The sequence below is a fragment of the Herpailurus yagouaroundi genome, unplaced genomic scaffold, assembly GCF_014898765.1.
Source record: "Herpailurus yagouaroundi ecotype Mexico unplaced genomic scaffold, PumYag 213, whole genome shotgun sequence".
NCBI lineage: Eukaryota > Metazoa > Chordata > Mammalia > Carnivora > Felidae > Herpailurus > Herpailurus yagouaroundi.
This window is the reverse complement of record NW_024412444.1, coordinates 1,358,523-1,364,544: the sequence shown is the minus strand read 5'-3', so window position 1 is coordinate 1,364,544 and position 6,022 is coordinate 1,358,523. Positions and strand designations below refer to the sequence as shown.

The 6,022-nt window shown below is 36.0% G+C and overlaps 1 pseudogene; it reads right to left on the bottom strand.

Annotated features, from left to right (window-relative positions):
• Window positions 1–4,197: 4,197 nt before the first annotated feature.
• Window positions 4,198–4,892, bottom strand: LOC121016895 (60S ribosomal protein L12-like; annotated as a pseudogene).
• Window positions 4,893–6,022: the final 1,130 nt, after the last annotated feature.

Below are 6,022 nucleotides of genomic sequence, written 5' to 3'. Positions count from 1 at the left end.
GTACGTGAAAAGGTGCTCAACATCACTAATCACCAAGGAAACGCAAATCACAATCACAATAAATATCCCCTTACGGTTCTTAGGATGGCTATTACTTCATAAGCAAAAGTAAATGTTGGCAAGGATGTGGAGAAAAGGGAACTCTTGTACAGTGTTGGTGGGACGACAAATTGGTGCAGCCACTATAGAAAGCAGTGCAGAAATTACTAAAAAAATATTAAATGTAATTACCAGATGGTACAGCAATTTCACTTCCGGTATTCATCCAAAGGAATTGAAATTGGAATCTTTAAAAGATATCCACCCTCCCGTGTTCATTGCAGCATTATTCGCAATTGTCAAGACGGGGGTGAGGGGCAAACTAAGTGTCCATTAACAGATAAATGGATAAAGAAAATGTGACATGTTCCTACAAAGGAGTACTAGTTAGCCTTAGAAAGAAATCCTGCCAATTGTGACAACATGGATGAACCTTATTTCCTTACATGCTAAGTGAAATAAGTCAGACACAGAAGGCCAACTGCTACATAATACCCCTTACATATGGAATTTAAAATTGTCAAATTCAAGAAAAGCAGAGAGTGGCATGGTGGTTGTCAGGAGCTGGGGGAAGAGGCAAGAAACAGAAGTATTAGTCAAAAGTATTAGTCAAAAATGAAAATTTCCATTGTGCTACATTAATAGGTGCTAAAGATCTTGAGTACATCACAGTCCCTATAGTTAATGATGCTCTATTGTGTAATTAAAAATTTGCTAAGAGAATACATCTTATGTGTAGTGTTTTTGTCACATATAAAACACTGGTAAAGAAGATGGGAAGAAACTTTTGGAAGTGATAGATGTTTCTAGCATAGATTGTAGTTATGGTTTCACAGATGTATACTTACCTACAAACTCATCAAGCTGTATGCTTGAAATATGTAACTTTTTGTAAGTCAGTCATACTTCACTGATTTAAAAAATCTTTAATTTTCCACACTAGTGTGTTTAAGGATAAAACACACATGATTTCAATAGATATCAAATAATCATTTAATACATTCTACCCTCATTTGCAATAAAACTTTTGGCAAACTATGAACAGAAGGAAATTTTTTAATCTCTTAGAGTACAAAAACCCCACAAAAGTCTACAGCAAACATAATTCTTAATTGTAAAACAGTAGAAGCATTAAATTTAAAATTAGGAAACAAGACAAAGGTGTCCAATTTTACTGCTTATACATAACCTTATACTGGAGGTCGCAGACAGAGAAGCAAGGAGAGGTAAAGATACGAAGAGTATAAGGGTTGGGTGCCTGGGTGGCTCATTTTGTTAAGCGTCTGACTCTCGATTTCAGCTCAGGTCATGATCTTAGGGTTTGCGAGTTCGAGCGAGCCCCACATTGGGCTCTGCACTGACAGTAACCAGCCTGGTTGGGATTCTCTCTGTCTCCCTTTCTCTCTCTGCCCCTTTCCTGCTCACACACACACACACTCTCTCTCTCTCTCTCAAAATAAATAAATACACATGAAAAAAAGAATGAAGAGTATAAATGTTGCAGAAGAAGAAACCGTGCTGTCATCATTTTTGGCATGTAAATATAATGACAAAATTTAGCAAGGTGGGTATAATACCACCAATAAAAGTTTGCATGTATATACACCAACCAAAAATTTATAAAATATAATTTTGAAAGGAAAATATTACGTTAGCAACAAAGAATGGAAGGCACCTAGGAATGAATTCAACAATAAATGTACAAGACTTATCTGGAGAAAATTGAAATGTGTTATTAATTTATTTTAAAATGTAAATAAAAATATATAACTATTTTTATAAATAGATAAGCTTAATATTGTAAAAATGTTAATTCTCCCAAGTGATCTATAGGTTAAATGAAATTTTAATCCAAATCTCAACGGACTTCTAAGAAAAGCTTTACAAGCTTATTTTAAATTTTAATGGAAGATCATATACCCAAGAATAACCAAGAGACTTGTAAAGAAAAAAAAAGAGAATTGTGAAAGTATTAACTCTACTAGATAGGAAGAATGATAATAAATTTACAATAGTGAGCCTAGAATAGTATGATAGGCAAAGTAACCAATGAATAGACTCAGAAGAGCACCAAAAGAAGCCCAAACTTTTATGGCAATTTCACATATGGTGGAGCCTTTGAAAATTAATGGAGCAAAGATAAACCTTTCAGTTAATGGTGCTGGGACAGTACATTATCCAAACAGAAAAACAAAACCAAACAGAGCAAAGCAAAAAACCCAATAATATGGGATTCCTACACATGCCCATAAACAAAGTCAGTATTTTATGGATGAAAAACTTAAATGTGGAGGCAGTATTTAAAGTTTTAGAAAATAATATATAGGGTATCTTCATAGCTCTAGGATTTAAAAAAAACATTTTTTTTAAATGTTTTTATTTATTTTTGAAGGAGAGAAAGAGAGAGCATGAACAGGGGAGGAGCAGAGAGAGAGGGAGACACAGAATCAGAAACAGGCTCCAGGCTCTAAGCTGTCAGCACAGAGCCTGATGCAGGGCTCGAACCCACAAACTGTGAGATCATGACCTGAGCCGAAGCCAGACGCTCAACTGACTGAGCCACCCAGGCGCCCCTAAAAGAAATTCTTAAAACAAAAGTTGTTAACCATTATATTAGCTTCTCAGGGCTGCTATAACAAATTACCACATCCTGGATTGCTTACAGCATAGAAATTTATTTTTTGGCAGTTTTGGAATCTAGAATTTTGAAATCATGATGTCTGCAGGGCCATGTGCCTTCTGAAACTTCTAGGGAAGAATTCTTTCTTGTTCCTTCCAGTTTCTGGTGGTTGCTGGCAATCCTTGGCGTTCCTTGGCTTTCCATGGCAGCATTCCAGTGTCTACCTCTGTTGTCATGTAGTCTTCTTCCCTGTGTCTCCTCTCTCTCTGTGTCTAATTTTTCGTCTTATAAGAAAACCAGTGATTTGTTTAGGGCCCATCCTAATCCAGTGTGACCTCATCTTAATTTGATTATATCCAGAAAGACCCTATCTGAGGTCACATTCACAGGTTCTTAGTAGACATGAATTTGGGGGGCACTATTCAACTCAGTACAACTATGAAGGAAAAGACTGATAAATCTTTTGACTATTCACTGTAAAGAGAATGAAAAGACAACACAAAAACTGAGAGAAGGTGTGAGTAATATAATGGACAACTTTATATAATTACACTATATATAATATATAAATAGCTGATAGGAATCAATAAGAAAGATAAATAACTCAATAGAAAAATTGACTAGGGTCATGATATGCAGTTCACAAAAGATAAAACATATATGGTAGATTGCCTAATGGAAATGTGCCAAACCTTGTTATTAAGCAGAGAAATTCAAATTAACATCATAATAAAATATTATTTTACTTATGATTATATCTGACAATACCAAATATTCATAAGAATGTAGCATAATATGAGATATCTAGGAATAAACTTAACCAAAGAGGTGAAAGACCTGTACTCTGAAAACTTTAAAACATTGATAAAAGAAATTGAAGATAACACAAAGAAATGCAAAGACATTTCATGCTCCTGGATTGGAAGAAAAAATATTGTTAAAATGGCTATACTTCCCAAAGCAATCTACAGATTTCATGCAATCCCTGTTAAAACACCAACAGCATTTTTCACGTGACTACAACCAACAATTATAAAATTTGTATGGAACTGCAAAGACCCCAATTAGACGAATCTTGAAAAAGAAAAGAAAAGCTGGAGGCATCACAATCCCAGACTTCGAGTTACATTGCAAAGCTGTAGTAAGCAAAACAGTATGGTACTGGCACAAAAATAGACACATAGATCAATGGATCAGAATTAAAAAACCAGAAAAAATACACAATTATATAGTCAGGAGTCTTCCACAAAACAGAAAAGGATATCCAAGAGGAAAAGAACAGTCTCTTCAACAAATGGTGCTGGAAAAACTGGACAGAAATATGCAAAAGAATGAAGCTGGACTACTTTCTTACACCCTACACAAAAATAATCTCAAGACTATAATCTCAAGATTATAATCACGATGTGGATTAAAGGCCTAAACATGAAACCTGAAACCATAAACATCTTGGAAGAGAGTACAGTCAGTAATGTTGCTGACGTAGGCTGTAGCAACATTTTTCTTTTTTCCTTCTTTCTTTCTTCCTTCCTTCCTTCCTTCCTTCCTTCCTTCCTTTTTTTTTTTTTTTTTGGTTGTCAAATGATCCTTTATTAAAATATTTTCCTTTTGTCATTCTTAACTAGGTGGACATTCCACTGCACCATTATTGATGTCATCTATGATGTCATGAGGGTGGCCGCCATCAACATCGTAGCCCATGGACTAGGCGGTCCCCAGAATCTCTATAATGGTTCCAGAGAGTTCCCTGCCTAAAGGTTGATCCCGCATCTGTTGGGCAATGTTGACAGTCTCATCAAAAATGATACTTCCACTGTGTTTAATGTTTTTCTGCTTCTTTCTGTCTCTTGGCAGCTCCTTGAGGGCTTTGATAATCAGGGCAGAGACAGAAGGTACCACTTCAATCTGGGCCTGTCTGGTTATGAATGGTCGGGTTCACTGTAATTCTCAGACCTTTCCAGTCACCTGTTGCCTTGGCAATGTCATCACCAACATTTTTTGGAGACAGACCCAGTGGCCAATCTTCAGGGCCAGAGCAGACGTGGCACTGACTTTGCCACCGGTGCATCTCAGGTATATGACTTTGATCTAGTTGGGGTCGAGCTTAGGAGGCGTGTGGGAGGTAGTTGGTGTCAGCGGTTGGTGTCAGATGAACCCAGATTTGGGATGATTGAAGACTGTTGCACCGTTGCCTCCTCAAAGCTGAAAGCCAAAAACCTTTTTCTAGATACATCTCATAAGGCAAGGAAAATAAAAGCAAAAGTAAACATTTGGGACTACATCAAAATAAAAAGCTTCTGCATAGTGAAGGTATAATCAAGAAAATTAAAAGGCAACCACTGAATGGGAGAAGATATTTGTACCTAACATATCTGATAAAGGATTAGTATCCAAAGTGTATAAAGAACTGATAAAACTCAACTTGAAGAAAACAAATAATCCAATTGTAAAATGGGCAGAAGACATGAAGAGGCAGTTCTCCAAAAACACATCCAGATGGCTGATACACATGAAAAGATGCTCAACATCACTCATCATCAGGGAAATACAAATCAAAACTACAATGAGATATCATCTCACACTAGTCAGAATGGCTAAAATCAAAAACACAAGAGACAAAAAGTGTTGGAGAGGATGTGAATAGGAACTCTCTTACACTGTTGGTAGAAATACAAACTGGTGCAGCCATTATGGAAAACAGTATGGAGTTTCCTGAAAAAGTTAAAAATGGAACTACCCAATGGTGCAGCAGTCAACGCTACTGGGTATTTTCCTAAAATATACAAAACACTAGTTCAAAGGGATACATACACCCCAATGTTTATAGCAACATTATCAACAATAGCCAAACTATGGGAACAGCCCAAATGTCCATCAATAAATAAGTGGATTAGGAAGATGTGGTGTGTATGTGTGTGCTTATATACACACACACATATATGTATATATACACAAAGGAATATTATTCAGCCATAAAAAAGTTATGTTGCCATTTGAAATGATCTGAATGGAACTAGAGAGCATAATGTTAAGCAAAATAAGTCAGTCAAAGAAAGACAAATACCATGATATCACTCCTATGTGGCATTTAAGAAAAAGAAGGAAATGACCACAGGAAAAAAAGGGAGAGGCACGCACTAACCAAGAAACAGATTCTTAATTATAGAGAACAAATGAATGGTGGCCAGATGGGAGTGAAATGGGTGATGGATATTTAGGAGCACAACTCGCTGGGATGAGCGCTAGGTGATGCATGGAATTGTGGAATCACTAATTTGTACACCTAAAATTAACACATCACTGTAGGTTAAGGAATAAATAAAATAAAATAAAATAAAATAAAATAAAATAAAATAAAATAAA